The 20533-nt window shown below is 44.3% G+C and overlaps 1 protein-coding gene across 1 annotated transcript in view; it reads left to right on the top strand.

Moving 5' to 3' along the window:
* Positions 1 to 1591: 1591 nt before the first annotated feature.
* The window catches only part of STAU2 (staufen double-stranded RNA binding protein 2), a 172904-nt gene continuing 153962 nt past the window's right edge, over positions 1592 to 20533 (top strand). Inside the window, exon 1 of the mRNA XM_084260187.1 lies at positions 1592 to 1620. The gene's annotated coding sequence lies outside the window, so the exon portion shown is untranslated. The remainder of the gene's footprint in view (positions 1621 to 20533) is intronic.

Here is a 20533-nt window from a genome sequence, read left to right on the forward strand (position 1 = left end):
AATACGAACTCTGGATTCATTCTCATCCTGACTTCAATATCTGATGTTTTTTAAATTACATATTCTATATCTAATGTTCTAAACTCTCCATAGCTATCATTAAAATCCCATTGCCTTGTAAAGATACAGGCATTCTTCCCCCCCCAAAAACCCCAACAAATACCCAAACTGTTTTACTGTTTTGTCAGCCTGAAGAGTTTTGTTAGTGCAGCCTTGCAAGTGGGGTAAGAAACTGATTGCTTCAACTTCTGATGCTTCTGCCTGGCTTTGTCAAGGATTTAAAAGTCCTAGTTTTGTCTTGTCAAATAATTACTTAAACTAAGCAAAAAAAGCAGCTTGTAAAATTTTAAGGTGGAGTGTGGGTTAAAGCAGAAGCCTTTAAAAATGAACAATAAACTTGATTACTTTGAGATAAAGAATGTTATCCTTTCAGTGGTAAAGATGGTCAGAAATTAATGAAAGGGGGAATCAAAGAAATTAATTTCTAAACTAATGGGAGAATTCAATAAACTATTTAGCCGTTAATCTCAATTCTGCATATCCCCAAATCTGACTGCTCTGTGCTTCACTTTTTTTTCCTCTTAAATTTAAGAAAGAAAATTTAGAAATGAATTTCTTTAATTTCTCCCATCTCTCGGGGACACGGAAAACCCCTGAAATCTGGCAACAAGCTGAATCTTTGATGGCAGAGCCGCAGGCCTGGTGTTGGGTGGAAGGGCACGGAACGAGGGTTGCCAAAAATCCAAACCACCAAAAAGATGGTACGTAAGAAAGGAGGTTTTGCAGCCGCCCTGGCACAAACCCCAGAGCCGGTGCCGTGTAGTGCTGTATTGCTGCAAGCTGCTATCCCTTTCCCCTGCGTTAAGGCTCGCTGTTTGGCTCCTTACAGCTTAATCTCTGGCGGAGAGGAAGAAACCTCTGCCTCCGCTGCCGGCGGCTCTAGGGCGGCCGCCGGTAGGGGTCAGAGAACACGAGAAGCGGCGAGGGGAGAGAGGGAAATAAAATCCTGCGGAGCTATTTGCAAAAATGCAGCGCTCCCCCCACCCCTCCCCTCCCCTCCCGCTGATCCTCTCGTAGCGCCCAGCTGAGCGACGAACGGGGGAGCTCGGAGCCGGGTCGGGGCTTCCCTACCAGGCGCGGCCGCGGCCGCTCCGCCTCGCCCACGCGCGCTTCCCGGCATCGCCGGGTCGGCGCTTCTCGCCGGCTCCGCGGGGTAAGGGAAGCCCGGAGAGCCGCGGGCCCCGGCGGGGCTGCGGGCCGGTGGACGCCGCGGAGCAGGGCCCCTCTCCGGCGCTAGGGGCACTGCGCGCCGCCTCAGCGGGCAGGGAAAGGGACGCGGACGGGGCCATTCGTACCGAGGGAGCGGGGGGAGATCGAGGCCCCGACGCGGGGCCGGGAACCCCCCCACGGGCGGCGGGGGCCGGCGGGGGCGGCGGCGGAGAGGCGGGGGAGGACGTCGGAGGGTGGCGGGCGGCGCCGAGGCGGGGCGGCGGCGGGGGGAGGGCGAGGGGGGGGGGGGCGGAGTGGTTGGGGCCGGCGGCGGCCGCCGCGGCGGCGGGGTCAGTTCTCTTTAGTGTTTGCCGATGTTGGAGGCGTCTCCAAAGTGTCCCCGGGAAACAGGTAACCGGGCCCGCGGGGGGCGGCCCTGAACCCCGCCGCCGTGCGGGGAGGCCGCGGGACGGGGGTAGCCGCGCCGGGCCAGGCCGGAGGGGAGGGAGCTGCTTCAGCCATGATGTCCGAGTCCCCGTCCCGTCTCTCTTCTTCCCGCCGGGGCGAGGGCTCCGCCGGTCCCTCGGCGCCCTCCGCCTCTCCAGGGCCGGTCAGGCGCTTCTGCGCCACGGTGCTGCCGGCTCCGTTTCGCTCCGGCGAGGGGCGGCGGTGGAGGAGGCACCATCCCCGCCATCCGCCCCGGGGCCCCCGCCCGCCTCCACCACCCCTCGGCGGGTGGCTAGGGGCGGGCGGGGGTACAGGTGGGCCGCCGGAGCGCCGTCGGCTTCGGGGGCCGCGAAGGAGCCCCCTCCGCAGCTCCCGCGCACGCACCGAGTCCGGCTGTTGGCGGCGGCCGTTGCGCCAAGGCCGGGCCGCGGCCGCGGGGCCGGGCCGTGCCGTGCTGCGGGGCTGGGCTCGGCTCGGACCGCGCCGGGCCTGCCCCCCTTCAGACCTCGGGAAGTAGTTGGGTGCGACCTGAACTTGCCCCTCGTCCCTCGGCTCTCCCCGGCGTGCCCTCGGGCTCGGCCGCGCCGGGTTGAGGTGCGCGGCCTCGGGGGCGCTGGGTGGCAGCTCGCCGGCGGCGGGGCGATGGGTGCCGGGCGTTCCTCGCCCGGCCAGCGGCGCGGACCCCCCGGCTCGGCCGCCGCGGTTTCCTACGCCGTGTGAATCGCTCTCGCTCTGCGCATCTCGCGCAGCCCCCAAACTTCGGACAGGGCCCGAAACTTCGCCGGCAGGTCCGGGCTTTCCCGGTCCCAAAATGGATGTCGGCGTCTTTTCCACGCAGCGATGGGCAGTGGAGCCGTTTGCCGGTCCTCGCCCGGGATGAGGGTTTCGGGGCTGCCGTGGGGGTGGGTGTGGGACCCAGGGCGGCGCCGCTGATGACGGCCTGGCCCAGGCCGCCGTGGCGGTGGCATTTTCCAGGTGTTCGGGTCTGTCTGCTGGGAGAAAGTTCGTCTCGGTGGCAGCCAGGCCTGGAAGTCACGGCCATGCCCTCGTGAGACGGCGTGGGCTGCCTGGGGCACCCGGGGAGAGCGAATCCTGCAGCGGAGCTACTGGCCTTGTGCTCGGGGTTCCACCCGCCAAGCCACTGACACCCGAGCAGAAATCCTTCCCCACAGTGCTTCAGCCCAGTGTTGCCTTTTACCAGCAAGCAGTTTCTGTGGATACCAAGACGTAAACTCCTGGGGACATGGTGCTTGGAATGGTCCCTGTGCAACAGCCATGGTACTAAAGAAAAAAAAAAGTTTATATTACAGAGAAGAGTAGGTGAAGTGTTGCTGTTGTAGCCCCTCTCTTTGTGTGAAATACTGTCTTGAACAGTTCTGAGGAATGCGTGTGAATAACCACGCCATTACAGGGCACGAGGAGGACTCTTTGCTGTGGTGTAACTACCCATAGTTGCATTGTGCTTCTGTAAGCAAGCATGTATTTCTATACCTGGCTTACGTTAGTTACTAGCGGCAAGCTGTGGAGCTGTAAGGCCTTCCTGGGCTCTGTGGTAATTTCAGGTTAGCAGTCTACACCCCTGTGATAATGTATTTAAGCAATTTACTAAAATACAGAGAAGTTCTCTGCAGGTTTTGTTGTGACATTGGTGCCTATAAACAGTGCAAAGCTGACAGGTATCTGAACAAAATCTTTCTCCTAGAATACCATCATCAGCATAAGATTTCCAGTACTGATTTCCAGCCACTGATTGTAGGCTTGCTCTATAAAAAATCCTGGAGAGAGACTTATGGTCTTCCCTGTCTTTGCTAAGATTCCTGTTGCTGACAGCGAGGAAGAGGATTGAGACTGCCTCCTTGCTCATAGTTTCTGAAGGGAAGGGCCAATTGAGGTTTTCTTTGCTCTGCAGAGAACTTTTCGGTGACTTTTCTCAGTTTTAGCAGAAGTTACCAAGCTTGGGTTCAGTTCAGGCTGTAGTCTGGGTGCCAAAGTCTTCATATGTTTTGTATAGCTTAAGCTACCTTGTGCCCCAAGAATTATATCAAAATAGTAATTGAAATTGAAGAATCTTAAACACTGAATTGCAAAAGTAGTTTGTAAAGGAGCTTCTTGGTTTTGCTTGTGGCAATGCCTGATCAGAGGTGTTTTAATCAAAGAACCATAGAATAGTTTGGGTTGGAAGGAAACTTTAAAGGTCATCTAGTCCAACCCCCTCGCAATGAGCAGGGACATCTTCAACTAGATCAGGATGCTCAGAGTCCAGTCCAGCCTGATCTTGAATGTTTCCAGGGATGGGGCATCTACCATCTCTCTGGGCAACCTGTTCCAGTGTCTCACCACCCTCAGTGTAAAAAATGTCTTCCTAATATCTAGTCAGAATCTGCCTTCTCTTAGTTTCAAATAGTTACTTCTTGCCTTATGACAACAGGCCCTACTAAAATTTTATCCTCATCTTTGAGTGGACCAAGTTTAAACAGGCACTTAACTTGATCAGCCCCTTCCTTGGAGCACATACTGGGCTTAATTTTTCCTGCACAAGTTTCTAAACATAACTCCACTGTAATCCTGGTTTACATTGGTGTGAATGTGGGAAATGAATTGAATACTATGTGTTTTACTCATAAAGTGTCGTGAAAAGTGACCTTGGGAAGGTTAGGCAACAGGCTGTAGTGAAGTGGATCCTCCGATTCCAAGAGTGCTTCACCAACCATTAGGAAAGCTGCACCTGTCATGCTCTATCTAGGCAGTTTGTTTTGACCTGCCCAAAATACGTGGCTATTGATTTGTCAGTCTTCAAAAAGACATCAACTGTGTCCAGTCCTTTGGCCCAAAATACATCTTCTTATAATATCGTACTGTTGGAGAACAGGCCTTATATAGTGTGCAGTTTTTAGTGCCGCTTTTTGTGTGTGTATGCTTCATAGCAGCAGCAAGATCTGTAGGATGAGAGTTAGGCCTGGCTTTTGCCAGAGCAATTATTTTGCATTTCAGATCTTTGAGTCACTCCTAGCCTGTATTTTTCACAATAATTCTTAAATTTTCTCTCTCTTCTGGGGGAAAAAAAAAAAAAAAAGAGGAAGAGAAACACAGGCAGATCGTGGCTCTCCTAAAGTTGTTATGGGCACTGTTACCGAAATCCACGTGGGAAACCAGGAATCCCCACTACCCCTTTCTGCTTTCATGCTCCTCAGCCATTCCTGCTGCTGGTTTCACAGCATTGATGCTTGTGAATACAGCTACTGGAGGCCCTACCTGGGACTCTCACCCCATCACCCCTCTTTCATCTCCATGCTCTTTGCTGATGGCTGCTGTATCCATGGTCTCTGAAGCTGTGAGGCTGAAGGACATGGCAGGGGTCTTCATTGGATTGAGAAGCCTGTAAAGCATGGGGTTGGGGTCTGGCAAAGGCAGATCAGGGATTGGAGCTGACAGCGTTCCCCAGGGAAGAGAGGATGTATGGTGAGAGGAGGGGGGGAAACGGAGTTGGTGGAGCACGTGACAAATTCCAGGAAGGGAGGAAATGGAACCCGTGTATAACACAGTTACATATATATATATATATATTGAAGTCCAGGGCTCTGTGCTTAGGGGGTCTGCTCATTGTCAGTGACCAGTCATGATCAGCATTATCCAAAGTATGTTTGCATTAAAAGATCAAGAGTTCAGTAAAAATCTGAGAGATGTCTTGTCAGGCATTGTTCTGGAAACTATTTATAATAAAAAAATTGCTTGCCACAACTCCTAATCTAAAAATGAATTTTGAGAAACCATCTGTGGTAGTGTAATACTAAAGTCACGTGCATGTCTGTAGCTGCTAAAGTTTGTTCATACTTCATCTAAACAGCAACTGTTTTGTGATTATTTTTGTTTGTTTTAAGCTGGTAGTATTTAGAAACTTTCCCAGTAGTAAAGTCTGTACTCCAGGGTCACAGTGCGTTTACCTGTGTTGTACCATATCTTTTTTGTTGTTGTTGTTAGTTGATGTGCTTCTGTATATAGCACATCACTAGTGTGTTATAAAATTATTGATACTTAACCAAATAAAATGAAACATCCAATTTTTTTTTCCCTCTGGAAAATGATGCGCCTTGTTTCCATATTAAGCTGTTTAATTTTGTGACTTCAATATATTTCTGTGTCCCCATGATCTTCTAATTTAGGCACCATTAAAATAGTGGTTGGGGGGTTGTCTTTTTAAGACTACTTGGAAATCAGTGCTTGAGCGGAGACTCCTTTGGTGTTTGGGGAGGTCCCCGGCGATAGCATTGTGGTGAGTACGGTTAACCCGCTACCCTTAGTTTCTGGGAAAAGGCAGCTTGCTCGGATGTTTACTGTAGTGCCACACGCTCGAGGGGTGTATTTACAGCCTCCTCTTCTGAAAACTTCCCAAGGACCGTACCAGCAGTGGTCACGCTTCCAGTTTCACTGCTTGCCAGCTTTGAGGAGGCTGTTTGTCTCCGGGCTGAAGGAAATGTTTTAGAGCATAGGAGAGCAGATTTTCAGGGGAAGTTCCGTGCAGTGGAAGAACCTGTTGGAACAAGAAGAGTTTTTTAAGAGATGAGGAACCTAATTTTTATTGCTACTCTTAGTTTCTTATTTTTGGCAGCTGTTACATATTTGTAGTTTCCAGCTTATTGTACAGTAAACAAAACAGTTTATTGTATTTGTAAAACACTTTTAAAAATATAAGGAAATGTCATCATATTCAACATGAGGATTGATGTCAGTAACTGAAGCTGTCTGGATAAGTAACTGTCTGCAAGTGACAGAACTTCTTCCATGTCAAACAGACAGCACATCCATACAACTAGTACATTTTGGAGGGTAGAAAGCAAGACACCCTGTTCACAAGGGGCAAGTGCAGACCTGATGCAGAGCCATGTTGGGTCAATTTGTAGCATATCCAGATGTACTGATAGAAGCAAACCAACAAAGTCTGTAGGAGCTTTGATTAAGGTAAGAACAAGAAATCTAAAATTCCTTGCTAAAAAATCATGTGTTCTTTTATGTTAAATTTTTTTTCACCCTTCTCATCTTTCTTCAGTCTTGGGTGCTAGCTTGTAGGGGTTTATTTCCTTTCCAGACTGTGAAAAATGTTTCCTCTGCTTTTTGTTCCAGTCTTGAGTATCTGATAGGCAGGTTTAAGCACTGTGTTCCATCTATGGTGTCAGTGTCCCTCAAGTGACATGGCCACTGGGTATTTTCCTTAAGAGTATCTACCCAAGAGACATTCCTTTGTACTTCTTTAGGCTTGGAAACCTTAATGAATGGCTTGAAAATCCTTCTTGACCTTCTTACAATTCAATGCAAGACACTTACTGGTCTTGTATGAAACAGGTGTCCTCTCAGCTTCTGCTTGGCTTCATGTGAGGGAATGCAAAGCTTATCCTAGATCAGGAGGTAGGTAAAGCTTGCTCTGGTTTCTCAGAAATCTCTCTCAACATTCTCTCTTAGCTGAATGCATAGGGTTAGATAGGGGATTTGAACTCTTGAGGAGGGAGAATGATTCACATCACCTTTTCTTCACCCTTCTTCAGCTGGCCAGTCTTTGTCACTTAGAGCCATAAACAAGTGAAAGTTGACAGGACTGGATCCCATTTCCATGGACTTGGAGTTGTCATTCATGAGTATTTTCTGGATGGGGACTTGCAAACAACCAAAGGTATTTGCCAGGTCCCAGGAGAAGAATTAATGTAGCAGTTTTAGCTGTTCTTTTAGGGGGCTCTTCTGAAACTGGCCATTCCAAAAATTACTGTCAGTGGCAATTCACCAGAGGAGGTGGCTTTGGAGGCCCTTTTTCAAGTAACCATTAAACTGTATGTAAAACTTGGACTCTTTCTGGTTCCCTTCGAATTCTACTCAGTCGAGCCCCTTGATACCTTGGAACATTCACCTTCATTACGGGTAGGCATGAGAGCAAACTGCTGCTGTAGCTGCTGAAACGGATCTCTAGTACTGTAACTGTAGTGCCATACTGTAAGTATTTTAAGAGAGATGCAAGCACCAGCTTATCCATTCTGAATTCAAAACTTTTGTGTGTGTGTCTTTGTGTCATGGTAGTACTTTGAACTTTTTCAGGGCTTTTAAGCCAGCTCTGTGCTCACTGGGAGTTTTGGTGTCTACCGCCAAAAAAGAAGTGCTTTTATTCGCTACGATTGCAAATATCACCTGGTATTGTTTCCCTTTTTTCAGGCACCTCATAGCTGCCAGGACCATGGGAGACAGTTACTGTCAAACTGATACACGTAATACATCCCGAAGATAGGGCAGGACAGAGCACTGCAGGTGAACAAGGTTAGCTGAGGCAGTTCTAGTTCCAGGGCTGACAGTGATTCAAATGTGTGTCTTTGCACTGGATTGCAGACTGCTCCACAGCTTTGAGTCCTGCACTTCCACCTAAACGTTTTGTTGTGTCTCATCACAACCTAGATGTCAGATGGCCTTTGTGCTGAAAGTACTCTTTCCCTTTGTTAGGGAGGAGGAAGCTTTTGTTGCAGGAGATGAGACTATTAGGCGTATGTGTGTAGCCAAATAGAGCGTGTTCTGTTGGCTGTCCTAGAAATCAGGGTCCTTCTTCCCTTTTGAAGTGCATTTTGTTTATTCAGTTTTGGTTTTGAAGGTAAGGAACAGGAATGTCAGTGGTGAACAGAAATGTTAGCTCCCTGCAAGTCAAAAGCAAGTTTATTTTTTTGGTCTGGTTTTAGGGTAGTTCAGGAGGCACAAAAGCTAAGTATACTTTGCTGAAGCTACTGGTCCTGGAGTACATGGAGTGGTGAGAAAAACATTCCTTTAAAGGACAGCTCAGAGTGTCATCCCATCTATCTTGAGCCTGTGCTTTTGTGAACGGTGTTGTCATTCCTCATATATGCAAATTTCTTTTTAACTTTAACACATTTCTAGGTGCTGTTTCTTTTTATTTTGAATCACTTCATGTTATGACTGAATCAGGTTGCACTTTTAACCAGAGTTGTCCTTTGTTTTATTTCTGACTCTTTATATGTGTAAAAATACTTGAAAGAATTCCAAATTTTAATTCACGGTTCATTTACTTTTTTTTCCTGTAATAGTTACACTTACAACTTCCTTTAGTCTGGAGAACAAGTTATTTTGAATCATCAGCTGTGTGGCTGGATCTCTTTATTTCCTCTGCTATGATGTATCCTACTTGGTACTTCTAACCATTAACGCATGAGGAGTTGGAGGAAAAGGTCTGTTTTTTTCATGCTGGTTCTGTGCACTCACAGTGTGCTCAGTTTGAGCCAGATCCCTTCCGTATCAGCACTCTTCCTTTCTGTTGTTAGTTGTTTAGTATCCTCGCTGCTTCAACTCTAGAGATTCACCTTTTGCCATCCTGACAGATGTGTGTAGTCTCTGCGCTGCAGCAGAACGTGTGCTCTGTGTGCAACAAGTTCATACTGTTCAGCACTGATCATATATCCAACAGTTTATCTTCAGGGTTTTCTGCCTTTGCTAACTCTGAAAGGATCTGTGAATATTCCACGAGGATTTGTTCCTTTTCCTGGATTGTCAAAATCTCCTATGATCTGTAGTTTCTTCTAAAGATAATACTTTATTTGACTGTGTCATGGCACAAGTTCGTAATTCCTGTTCAAAGCATGGGTTTGCTACACAGGATCAATCGGAGACTGCTGTCCTGTACTTGGCTGAGTTGTTGATGATTTTTTTAATTCTCAGGATGTTTAAGGAGTCTGCATTGATAGCTGCTTGCTGCCTGGATCAGTTAGCTGTCTTCCCTTTGGCTTATGTCTGTTCCCATCTCATTTGCTGGAGCCCAGTGTTGGTGGCCCCAGGTCACCACTGGCTACATATGATCTGTGCACTTCCTTAATTTTTGGCCTCTGTTTTAATTGTTGTTGAGCTGGGCTTGTGTCATCAATTCCACAACAGTTCATGACATTGCCCCCAAACATAGCATCTCCAAACCGTTAATTTTCTCCAGCTGAAAGCATAGGTTTTGACGTTATTCATTGACTCAGGAGACCTGAACTTAAACCAGGGAGGAGGCTCTTTGAATTATTGCAGAACTCCTGATCTGCCAAGGCACTCCACATCTCTGAGCAGAGGTCCCATTCTGCTCCACAGGGATCCTGTCTCATGAGCTGTATGTTGAATGTAGCTTATTTCCAGGCATCGCAGAATGTTGTCCATGAGAGAGCTGAGAGAAGGGGAACTCCGAGAGTGATTCATGAACAGGAGATGGCAATTTGCTGCATCTAGGAGCTGCAGCTTCTTGGAAGCTGTGTGAGACTTGAAGGTGGGCATTCATTACTCTGAACAAAAACAGGATTTCAAAGCTAAGTACATTCATGAAGAACAAGAAGAAGGCACACAAACCAGAATGTGGTCTGCTTCTCTAACAACAGAGCACAACACCTGCCACTTCGTCTACTGAAACCTCCTTCTCTGGGGATCTTGTAGCTATTAATGACCAGGGAATGATTACTTTGTGAGGAGGGCTGGTAGCAAGAGCTGTGACTTCTTGCAAAGAAAAAAACATGTTTCTGCTACTCCACTGAGTTACTTGAAATGGTCTGAGAATTAGTTTGTCACAGGCAGTCAAAGAAAACAGGTAATTTTCTGAATCCATTAATATGCAATTTCTAGTTAAGGAATAAACCTTTTGTCAAGAATTAATTTTTGCTTGCTTCAGAACTAAGTAACAGTTGGAGGAATGTTTTACTTAGAGTAAGAGTATTTTGTAATTTAAAGTCAGTGAAAGCTTACTTAAAATGTTAGGAATATAACTACTAGTTGTTAGCACAAATTGAAAAAATACAGCTTTTAGAAATACATATGAGAAATTTAAAAATACTAATTTAATAAGAAACTGGACTCTTGAAAGGAGCTCTGGTTAGACTCCAGTATCACAAATAACAAACCAATTACAGCTTTGATGCCAACGAGTCTGTAGCGGCAGCGCAGCAACTCTGAGTCACGGTTTTTTCATTTACTTACTTAATCCCCTTCTGCACTTTTAAGCTGATGATTGATTGTTAAACCAGTGGCTTAGGCTTCCCTTCGTTTCAGCTATTTTCCTTCATGAAAAAGCTTAGTAACTCATTTTTGTTTAACCTAAGGTAAATACGGTTTACCTGCCCATCATCTGCAGTAAGATGGTATGATGACCTCTGTATATGATGGCAGCCAATAATAATTTCTGAATAACCCTTTGAGTCTTGGTGGCACATTTCAGTGTAAACACTGAAATGACATCCCAGAAAGTTTAAAAAAAAATACATAGTCATTCATTCCACATCTTTCTAATCTCAGTTTCTGTGCTTGCAATTTCGGTAGTCACTAAGATGATTAGTTGTCTCCTTGAACTTTTCTGATAGGTTTTGTGTGGGTAAATTTTAAGGTAGCCCTGGAAATTCAGCTTTGTGCTTTACCTAGAGTCTCTCTTAGTTGTCCTGTCCTCCCTTTTCACAGGGTTGCGAGACCGGATGAGATCATCTTTTCACAAATGTACAGATACAACTGTGAATCACGGTGTCTGGGGAGATACAAGCTTTAAGCTTTCTGGAAGTCATAGTTAGTTTACAGTCACAAGGAGGAAGAATTCATCTAGAGTTACAATACTGGGCAGCCAGCTTTTTATTTAGTGGCTGCTTCCAGTTGTAGTAGATAAATGCGGTGAAGGATATTACCCTCTCTGTGTGTGATGGCAGCTTCTGATCTGTATGACTCTATAGACATCTGTAAGTTATTTTTTTGGATACACTGCAAACCATAATGGATTCTGAATATGGAAGGCTCAGATAAGGCTCTGACGATCACCTTGGTGTTCCATGGAGGAGTTTTGCGTTTTCTTCTCTGTAATAATTCAGGGTATTCTGACTGGGTCAAACTTCAGTAGTCTGGCTGGCTGGTTCGGTGCCTTTTCTGGGCATAAAGTGTGTGGCAGCATGAGAACTGGGTTAACTCATATTGACTGTTGAAAATTTCCATGGCTTTTTGATCATCTTCTCTGTTTTCCAGAGAGCAACACTAAACTGAGATTAACAAACTTTCTGATGAGTTTCTCTTTGCAAAGCAGTTGACATTTATATCACAGAATCACACAGAATCACAAGGTTGGAAAAGACCTTTTAAGATCATCAAGTTCAACCATTCCCATCCTAAGCTAGACCAGATCCCTAAGTGATAACCACTTCCCTATATGAAATGACCTGATCTTTCCCCCTTGGGTTTGGGTTATAAGCAGGTTGAAAAGCCTTGGGATGCACACCTGGCTCAGTTTTCGATGCAATAGATTACCTTTTTTAATCTTGTATTTTTCTTCTGGCATCGAAATCTTTGAGTTGATTGATCTCCCTTGTCATTTCAAACAAGGGAGATTGTGATTAAGCTTCCTGAATTTCCCTGTAGCCAAGCTTTCCTCACAAAGTGTTTGCTCTGGTTGCAGGATTTTTGTTTTCTTTCAGCCTTTGCATTAGTGATCTTTGGTGTCAGTGTGGTGGTTTGTGAGAATAGCAGTCCTTTTTTCCATCATGGTTCAAGATGAATATTAATAAAATTTCTCTAATTAGGATCTCTGTTTCATGTCTGCCTGTGAAGTCTCCACTTGAGAATTCAAGTGACTGCCTGGAGTACACAGGACCTGACTATAATTTCTCTGTAAAAAGACAAAATTAGCCATGTGTACAGGCTGGGGTTCTTCAGGTTTCCTGTAGGCAGTAAGGTACACCATGGCCTGAGCTGCTCCTTACTCAGCTTTTTCATGTCAGCCTTGCTGTTGCCAGGGAAGCAAGGGAAGAGTTGCATTCCTGCCTGTCAGTACGCTCCACTTTCTCTAAAGTTTCTCTTCTTACAAGGTTTTAGGCTCTTGCACATGCAAATGTGCACAACTACAGTCAGTGCCCTAACCCCTGTGTTTTCCATCATTCCTTCCAAAAAGGTCTGTCTTAGGCAAATATATTACGTGGCGAACCCCTCTGCGAGGAACTTTATTTGCTTCTGTAACTGTGTCTGTTAGTTTTTATGAGCTCCATGGTCACTTGCTGTTGAAGACGGGTTTGGTTTTCATTCAGCTGCCTGTGTTTCAGCATCTAGTGCAGTGTGAGACACTAAGTTATCCCATCCAGTCTTCAGCTTCCACTCAACTGAGTGGTTTAGCTAACGCTAAGAGAGAAGCAAGCTTGGTGATCACTGTCAGTAACTCCTTGGGTCCGCTGGTTGTATCGACTCATGGTGTAAGACATTTGTTTATACACATTATTGCCATTTCATTGCCTTTTCCTCTCAGAGTTTTCTGAACCATCTGACATGAGCAGTGTCAGATGTGGCATGGGTCTGACTTTTGCTTGTTGAGGCAGCAGCTGATGGATAACTTAGGACACCTCAAATAGTACTGGTAAACCATGGGTGGTTTACTGAATTCCATACTGTATTTTCTTTGACTCCAGTGGGAGTGTAGACACATTGCTTGTATTTGGAAATCTAAATCATAGATGTCTTTAATCCTTACCTGAATCCTCATATCTCACTCGACAGCAGTGCTATACAGTAACTGTTCTGGTGAGAGATACACTGCACGTGTAGATGGCTGCCTTGGTCCCATATTTTTTTGTATTGGTTACTCATCTCTTACTGTAGTGGCTTAAGCAATTTACTATGTCCAAAATGCTTGCTTATTACATTTGTTTGCTCTGTGACATGCACTGTGTATTTCAAGCTGTATGAATCTTAACTTGATCACAGGGTAAGCCTTTTCTGTTGTTGCACCATTATTAACTCGTCATCATTAAATAGCAACAAAACCTGCTACCTTTGGCCATTTTGATTGAGAAAGTCTTAGTTTGTTGGGTTTGAATCTGTAATTAGTTACCTTTGTTTGTCTGGTTTAGTTTTGTTTGGAGATTTTTCCTCTCTTTTCAAAATTATACAAAGATGTTGTAAACAGAGCTGTTAGAGGTGAATTGAGTTGGTGAGACATGCTAATAATATGTATATTCCCAAGTAATGCAAATCTGATCGCTGATTCAGAGATACACGTGCTTCATGTAGCATCTTGGGTCAGCGCAGTGTTGGAGATTAGGGAACTGATACAGCATCAAGCTGAAAAAGTTTGTGAGATGAAGCAGTTTCTAGCTGAGTCTTCTGAGTCTTAAGTCATTTTCTTGTATGTGCTTTGTTTTAATGTGCTTGTCCTGTGTAGTAATTCAGAAGGGAAGCTGAGCTGACTGCTGTTTGAAGAAGTGGTTGAAAAGTATTGAGAGTGCAGATTTTTAATCTATTCAATTTCCTACTTCTTTTTTTTTTTTTTTAAATACTTTCCTGCCTCCCCTCAGAAAGCTTACTGATCGTGTATAGGAGTTTCCAAAGGATATTCCTCTGTGGATGATAATATCCTTACAAAAACAACTTCTTCTGTGTTTTCTGGAAGTGTGGTGGGTTTTAATGTTCTGACTTGGTGTCCGCTGCAGCCGCCTGGCCCGGCCTTGCCGCCTGCTCCAGGCCAAGAGCAAAGGAAGCTGCCTGTCAGGAGCTGTAGGGTTTAGTCAGTCCTCAGGGGCTGGGCTTAGCGCTGAGCAAGTACGGGAACTGTTTTGTAAGCCTTGCAGCTCCTTGGATTTTCAGTATTATTAATCCTGAATATCCTGTGTCTATTTGTCTTACTGTTTTGTGTGTGTGTTTGTCTTTGGTTGCAAATTATTTTATCAAAATAACCAAAATAAAAGAGTTAGTGTAGTGGTGGCTTCCCACACCAACGCCCCCTTCCTCCCCACCACTTCCCCCTCCCCCCCCCATACTTCAGGAAAGTAAAATGCTTGTAAGGTCTAACTTAAGATGCTCTCATGTATTAGTTGTTAATTAGCTGATAGCTATGTCTAGATTTCCAGTGAAATTAAGAGTCTCTAGTGTAAAAGACAGCCAAAACAAAACACTGGCCACAGATTTCTGAAGAGTAAATCACTGAGGATGAGATAGCAGGTTTTATGTTGAACAGCGTGAAGGAGCTGAACTTTGGTGTATTGCTTTGACAGCAAAGCTAAGCTGATTAGCAGGAGTTGGAAGGGCTAATTCCTTGCTCCCATTCCAGGTCAGGAGCTTATGGCCCTCCCTGTGCAGACACAGACACTTCTCTCATCTCCTTCCTCACCCTCCTGTGAGCTGGTTCAGTGAGGTAAATGGACAGAAGAGCCGTAGCTTTTTGCTGTAGTGGAGAGAGGACACGGGATTGTCCTCTGCTGTGGGAGCACGTCATTAGATTAGTTTGACTGTTGGCAAACCATCCCAGTAAGGCAAAACACAACTAATTTATGGAGGAGTAAATGGAAAGGATAAATCGTGGGGGCCAGCAGTAATATGTAATATATAGAGACCCTGTGTGATTTTATGTGTAGCTTGTCAATTTTGCCTATTTAAAAATATATAAATAAGATCAATTTTGTTAGTAATTCTAGATAACCATCTGCTGACTGTTGCTTTAAGTCATGCTCTTGCTACGCTGCTACTGTGTGGCTATCTTGTTATTTGATTTTATAGAACAGAAAAGATTCAATTAACAGCTGCTCTGAAGGTAATGCAGAGCTGTATCTTTTCTGTCATCCTCAAATGAGCTGCTAGATACAACACAGTAAAAAGAAATCACATAAAGCTTAGGACTTCTGTAGTACTTTCTGTATTAATATGCTTATATGTATAATATTTGCCATAAATGTGAGAAGTGGCACACAAGAAACACGTTTTGCCTTCTGGTGGTTTTGTATGTTTTTGTGTAACTGAGTGAAGTAATATCAAGAGAATAGAAGGAGAACAGAGAGTTTAATGACATTTCAAGGCTAAAATTAAACCCTCCTTACTTAGGAAACGATTAACTTTATTAGAGTTCTGTGAGTTGGGGACTTTTACAGGAGAATCACATTTATAAGCTGAGAACCAAAGCACGAGTAGGTCTGGAAAAAACCTTGAGATGCTGCCTGCTTAGACACTGCCCCCAGTCTCTTGTAATGCTGTTCCTGGAGCTTTCATTAATGTTTTTTCATTAATGATGTGGATGGAAAAGTGCACTTAGTAAATTTGTAGATACTATAAAGCAGGCTTGCAGGAGGCTGCACTTTACAACTAGAATTTAAATTCAGTGTGATCTTGAAAAATTGAAATTCTTTTTTATTTTGTGTCCCATCTCCCCATCCGTCCCCACCCTTATTTTTTTTAAATAAGTGAATTCATGGAAGGCAAAAGCACAAAGTCTCATTAGCTGCAGAACGGTCAGATTCACAGAGCACAGGCCAGAATTCACTGGGTAGCAATTCTGCAGAAAAGGAATTGGGATAGTTAATGTCATACTGTTCTGAGAAATGAGCACTGGTGAGAACATATATATGCTGAAGTATTGGGTATCTGAGATATAAGTCAGATAGTTTTTCTTACTCAGGAGTGGCTGGCCCTCAGTCGTTACCTTTGTAAAGCACTTCACAAATACATAGTAGGTGCCATGTATTACATAATTATATGCAGAGTAGATTTGGTACCTTGGGTTGGATGTGAAAGTGTGGTAACACCCTGGTGCATATCTGCATTTTCACTTTCTGCACAGATGAAGCCCAGGCCTCTGTTTTGGCCACTAAGATCATAAGTCTCTCTGAGTCTTGTTTTTTCATACAACAACTTGTGTTTCAAGTGATGCCTTGCTTTTTCATTTTTTTCCATGGTGTGAAAGTGGTTTAACTTGAAAAGTCATTGTTCATGTTTTCCATTGTCTGTGCTGTCTTATCTACTTTCTCTGTCTTTATTTATTCATTTAATGTGACATATTCTAAGAATCCTTTCACTGGAGCATTTAATTAATATCTTATAAGATCTAAGGATATAAAGTGATTAATGTTCAAGAAAAGTGCAAGAAATCATCGGAAGAAGTGGAAGTAATTCTTTATGGTGTGTGATGCTTTTTAGTATGACGTGAGTCTATTCACAGTTACTGAAAATATTCTGCATCTGTGACTACAACTAAATTAATGTTGTACTTCCTAACTTAAAGAAAAATTAATGGAATATTTGACAAGAGTATTTAAATTTTAAAGTGTGTATGTGTGTGGGGGGGCGTGTTTTGTTGCTTTAATGTAAGTTTGGTTTAGTTTTTTTAGTGTGAGGAAAATTGACATCTAATAGTTTAACAAGGAAGTTGATACCAACTGTTTGTTGAAACCTGTGTAATTGCCTGTGTACAAATCACTTTCAGAAGTGGAAGTGAAGTGAAATGCAATCATGGTATCTTTGCATCCCTTTAGATGTCTGCTCTCACATTTCCAATACAGCCGTGCGGGTAAGAGAGGAAAAAAAGGTGATCTGAGCACTCCTGACGACGCCATGAGCTCTGGGATATAACTTCACAAAAACTTGCAGTGCTTGCGGGCTTTGACAGGGGAGGCACATATGTGATTAAGACCACAAGAAATGTCACTGCTGTGATGTCTTGGTGAGGCAGCTGGCGGCTCACGAGAGGCACACAGCTGGCAGCCACAGCGGCGCGGTCCGGCGTTCTCACCACAACCCAGGCGTCTGTAACCACTGCCTGGCATCCACAGAAACTCCCCTGGAAACGCTTGGGTGTAGCGGTTCTCTAGACGTGACTTGGGTTAACCATTTGAAAGGAGGTAGTGGGGGCTTTTTAAGTTGTATTCGTAATATCCTAAATAAACTATCCCTTTTGTATACGCCAGATACATTTCTTTCTCAAAAACATCCACACAGAAGATGTAATATTATTTTGGTTATATAACTGCATCTCATCTTTCACCATCTTAGTGAAAGCTCTTCCCAAAGTCCTACATTTTGTTGTGTAGGTTTGTGCTTGTGGCTGGAAGGCACCAAAACGCTTTTGTGTTGCTGTTCATAAAATAGTACAACACTGTTAGATGTCTCAAATAGGTAACAAAAAAATGTAGCACATAGCTTTTGTCTGATTGTGATAACATTTGGCATGTGAAAATGACATGACAGCACTATATCAACTATATTCTCTCTGCACTCTTGATTAGTGGATTTTTCATACTGATCAGAAACTGATTATCTTTGTATTTCAAGTACTTAAGAGGTAGTCCCTGCAGTTATATTTACCCCCCAGCATCTTTGTTTATGAAGACTAATTTACAAGATAGTTATAGTTCCTTGTAGGAGTTCTTCAGCTTTAAATATGTAAGACACCTAATAAAATAAGCATACCCCAACACCTAATATGTTATGATTTTATTTAGATTTCATGGTTTCATTTCTTAAGTACTTTACTGTAAGATAATGTTTTTTTTCTCCTAAACTTCACCTTACTAATTTTTGTAGTTCGTTGATACTATTATCAAAGTGACTTTTAAAAATCCTCGATAGAAAAGGGTCAATCCTGCAAAACACACGGAAATACTATAGGAGCTATAAATATACTTTGTAAAGCATGTGATTTTATTTGATTATTAGTAATTTTTGCATTCTTGAGAAGAACAACAAGCTTTTAAGGTACTGGAAGCTGTAAGGATAATTCACAACTGGCAGGGCCTGACAATAGGTATTCCGTAGTATCTCGTACAGTATTACATGAGCGATGACTTTCTTGTACTCATGGTTGTAAGCAATAATGCTGTAAATACTCTAAGGAGTTTTTAAAACTTTAATTATTGTGATAATATTTTATGTTGCTTGCATTTTAAAGATGTGTAGTAAATATGGCCTAATTGACTTAGTTTAAAGTAACTTTTAAAATTAATTCTGTTCTATACCAATACATTTAAAATCAGAATTAAACATGCAGTACAGCAAAGAATTCCATAGTCACATACATTTTCAGTCTTTAAGCTTGGCCCTTCCAACAATACCAGCTGTATTGTATGACATTTGCTCTGAAGTGACAGTAGGATTTTTGCTGTCTGAATTTAGTATTTGTGAAAACATGAAGTACTTGAATATATCTCAGAGGACTACATATGTATTTTTATAATCTGTCACTATTAGCATTTTACTTATGTTATTTATGAAAAGGGCAAGTGATTGCATCTGAGCTTACTTTTGATTTATTTTTTTTATTTCGCCTTTCCAGAGGTTGAAGTCAGTTTTCGGTCTTTCCTCAGTAATAAAAATGGTGTTCCAGTCTGAACCTCTTCTCTAAAGCACAGAGTAACAGTAATAGGATTTATTATTTTCATTTAACTAGTGCAAGAGTGTTAGAGTAGTTGCACTCTATGGTGTATCGAGTGATTTGGGATCTTAATCTAACACTACTGACCCTCTGAGTGGAGATACTTGGATATTTTTTAGTGGATTGGGGAGGGGGAATACTGATGCAATCAAAACTTTTTATATAGGTGCACTTGTTTCAAAGATACTTTAGGTAAAAAATTTTCAGGTGCCAGATGGGATGTTTACGTAGTGTGGTGGTTTGGCCTTGGCTGGAGGCCAGATGCCTGCCAAAGCCTCTCTATCACTCCCCTTTTCATCTGGACAAGGGAGAAAATAGATATTGAGAGGCGTAGGAGTCAAGATAAGGACAGGGAGAGATCATTCTGCAATCAGTGTCACGGGCAAAACAGACTCAATGCAGAATAAAGGAAAGATAACTCTCTAATTCATTACACTGCACTGCACACACAGTGACACCAGGGTTGGGTAATGGGAAGTGTGGCCAGATCTTAAAGCTCCTCCCCCAGCCCCGCCCCCCCCTTCCTTCTTAGCAGATTTCACTTTAGTCTTGATTTTGTTCCCTTCTTCACTCTCATTGTGGCAGGGGGAGAAGTGGGGAATGGGGGCTTTGGTGAGTTCCTCAGGAGCTGCTTTCCTTCTTGGGAAACAACTTGGGGGGTGGGGGTAGGGGAGGGCATTACTTACACCCTTCCCCTGCTGCAGCCTGGGGTCCCACCCACGGGAGACAGTCCTCCATGAACTTCTCCATGAGTCCATTCTGTCGGGGCGTCAGCTCCTTACCAACTGCCCCAGCATGGCTCCCTTCCATGGGGTGCTTATCTTCAGGCCCAGACTGCTCCAGCCTGTTCCCCCTAGAGAGTCCCAATTCCCCCCGCAAACCTGCTCCAGTATGAGTTGGTCTCTCCACAGGCTTCAGGTTTCGCTCCAACGTGGGCTTCCTACAGAGTCACAGGTGTCTCCACCCGCTCCTCCATGGGGTCATCCACGGGCTGTAGATGGGATCTCTGCTCCCCATCATTATCCATGGGCTGGAGGGGGACAACCTGCTTCATTATGGTCTTCTCCATGGGCTGCAGGGGAATCTCCAACACCTGGGGCACCTCATCCCCCCCCAATCCCCTCCCCGCCTTCTTCCCTGGCTTGGTGCCTGCACAGTTTCTTACATACTCTCACTTCCTTCTCTAGTGGCAAAAAGCACCTGCTTGTGGTTTTTTTCCTCCTAAATGAGATTCCCAGAGGTGCTGTGGCCATCGCTGGTAGGTTTGGCCTTAGTCAGCAATGACTCTGGACTTGAGTTGGCTGATGTTTTCTTTCTGGGGCTTGCAGTGAGCTTCTAGCTGCTTCTTGCAGCAGCCACCCCTGCAGCCCCCATCCCTTTCTCCGCCAGAACCCGGTCATGCAAAACTACAACACTTAGGAACCTCAGCAGAAGTAGCAAATGGCTTACTGGTAAGGGTGCTGCCTATGATGGAGGAGAGCTGGGCTCCTGTCCTCCTCTGCCTTAGTCAGAGCTGCTGCCAGGTGAGAGCCCAGGTCCCCAGGCTGTTCACTGGCTGTTAGAGCATTCTTCTCTCAATCTACTCTGTACAGACAATATCATGTGTATGAACCCTAAAAAATACAGTCTATGTCCATGTTACTGAATAAAATTCATTGTCCTAGACTTGTGCATAGCATTTGACACTGTCTTGCATGATATCCTTGTCTCTAAATTGGAGAGACACAG

This window comes from Gallinula chloropus (assembly GCF_964237585.1).
Source record: "Gallinula chloropus genome assembly, chromosome: 2".
In the NCBI taxonomy this organism is placed as follows: Eukaryota; Metazoa; Chordata; class Aves; order Gruiformes; family Rallidae; genus Gallinula; species Gallinula chloropus.